The 2,500-nt window shown below is 40.9% G+C and overlaps 1 pseudogene; it reads left to right on the top strand.

The window, feature by feature from the left end:
* The window catches only part of LOC131962391 (5'-AMP-activated protein kinase subunit gamma-2-like), a 16,710-nt pseudogene that overhangs the window by 4,783 nt on the left and 9,427 nt on the right, over nucleotides 1-2,500 (top strand).

Raw genomic sequence — 2,500 nt, 5'->3', positions numbered from 1 at the left:
TAGTCAGAAAATGTGTTTAATATGTTTAAAGTGAATATTATCATAAATTAAAGCACATAACAATTTATTAGATGGTTAAAATTAAACAGTAAAACGCTGCTGACATAAATGCAACGGTAATAATAATAATAATAATAGCCAAAAAGAGACACAAAATGACAAAAAAAAGGTTGTAAAATTAACAGAAAGGGACATAAAATGACTAATAAAGAACATTAAATGACTATTAAAGAACATTAAATGACTATTAAAGAACATAAAATGACTATTAAAGAACATTAAATGACTATTAAAGAACATAAAATGGCTAATAAAGAACATTAAATGACTAATAAAGAACATTAAATGACTATTAAAGAACATAAAATGACTAATAAAGACACAAAACTACATAAAGAGCGAGTCCTGGAAGCAGGACTAATAACGCAGTGTGGTATTAATACTTTTACTGCAGTAAAGGATCTGAATCCTTTTTTTTTTTTTTTTTTTTGAATGATCACATTTCGGTAATAATAAAACAGGCGTGCTTTTGTTGTGAAAGATCGCACCGGAAGTGCGCGTCGTTAGCCTCTTTAGCTTGTTAGCTGCTGCGGCTCCGGTGGTCGCTGGTCCACCTGGTACCTGAGCTCCTCCACCCGGACATCGGCTCCTTCCAGCCGGGCAGAGGCCGCGGATGGAGCCGTGAGGGAGCGCTGGTCCCGGGGAGAGCCAGAGGAGACACGGAGCAGCCGGATGAACGGACAAGTAGGAGCCGCTCCTCCTCCTGACACCTCCTTTATTATTCCCTTTATCAGAGCACGGAGATAATCACTAGTTTAATATTAGAGACGCTGTTACATCAGCATGCTGCAGGCGACATGTTGATGTATCGATCGGCCGATAGAACATCACATCAATTATTAATCATCAATAAAAATAACCGGTAGACCTTTTAAACCTCTCCTCCTCCATTTTTCTCCTCCTCTCCTCTTTCTCCTCCTCCTCCTCCTCCTCCTCTCCTCTTTCTCCTCATCTCTCCTCCTCCTCCTCCTCCTCCTCTCCTCCTCCTCCTCCTCCTCCTCCTCCTCCTCCTCTCCTCCTCCTCCTCTCCTCCTCCTTCTCCTCCTCCTCTCCTCTTTCTCCTCTTCCTCCTCCTCCTCCTCCTCCTCTCCTTTTTACTAAAAATAACCTTTCTAAATCCAGCTAGCTCCAGGCTTTATATTTAATTATTAAAAAATAATAATATTCAATATTTTTATGTGTTATGACAGAATTGTATTTGTTTGAGGAGCATGAGAAATAATTATATAACTCTGATTTTTATTTTATTTCACTTATTCTGTCTGCTAAATGAAACTGTTTCATTATTATACGACACTTTCTGAAGGATCGGCACTGAAAAGTTGTTGTTTTCCAATCACATTCACGTCAGATCACCTGGTTTATTAATAATCACTTATCAGCATAAAGTGGGCATGTCAGTAAAGAGGAGACTTGTGGGTTATCAGCATAAAGTGGGCATGTCAGTAAAGAGGAGACTTGTGGGTTATCAACATAAAGTGGGCATGTCAGTAAAGAGACTCGTGGGTTATCAGCATAAAGTGGGCATGTCAGTAAAGAGGAGACTCGTGGGTTATCAACATAAAGTGGGCATGTCAGTAAAGAGGAGACTCGTGGGTTATCAACATAAAGTGGGCATGTCAGTAAAGAGGAGACTCGTGGGTTATCAACATAAAGTGGGCATGTCAGTAAAGAGGAGACTTGTGGGTTATCAACATAAAGTGGGCATGTCAGTAAAGAGGAGACTTGTGGGTTATCAACATAAAGTGGGCATGTCAGTAAAGAGACTCGTGGGTTATCAGCATAAAGTGGACATGTCAGTAAAGAGACTCGTGGGTTATCAGCATAAAGTGGGCATGTCAGTAAAGAGACTCGTGGGTTATCAGCATAAAGTGGGCATGTCAGTAAAGAGGAGACTCGTGGGTTATCAACATAAAGTGGGCATGTCAGTAAAGAGGAGACTCGTGGGTTATCAACATAAAGTGGGCATGTCAGTAAAGAGGAGACTCGTGGGTTATCAGCATAAAGTGGGCATGTCAGTAAAGAGGAGACTTGTGGGTTATCAGCATAAAGTGGGCATGTCAGTAAAGAGGAGACTTGTGGGTTATCAACATAAAGTGGGCATGTCAGTAAAGAGACTCGTGGGTTATCAGCATAAAGTGGACATGTCAGTAAAGAGACTCGTGGGTTATCAGCATAAAGTGGGCATGTCAGTAAAGAGGAGACTCGTGGGTTATCAACATAAAGTGGGCATGTCAGTAAAGAGGAGACTCGTGGGTTATCAACATAAAGTGGGCATGTCAGTAAAGAGGAGACTCGTGGGTTATCAACATAAAGTGGGCATGTCAGTAAAGAGGAGACTTGTGGGTTATCAACATAAAGTGGGCATGTCAGTAAAGAGGAGACTTGTGGGTTATCAACATAAAGTGGGCATGTCAGTAAAGAGACTCGTGGGTTATCA

The sequence above is a fragment of the Centropristis striata genome, chromosome 23, assembly GCF_030273125.1.
Source record: "Centropristis striata isolate RG_2023a ecotype Rhode Island chromosome 23, C.striata_1.0, whole genome shotgun sequence".
NCBI classification, from domain to species: domain Eukaryota; kingdom Metazoa; phylum Chordata; class Actinopteri; order Perciformes; family Serranidae; genus Centropristis; species Centropristis striata.
Note: the sequence above shows the minus strand (reverse complement) of the source record. Positions and strands in the feature narration are given on the sequence as shown.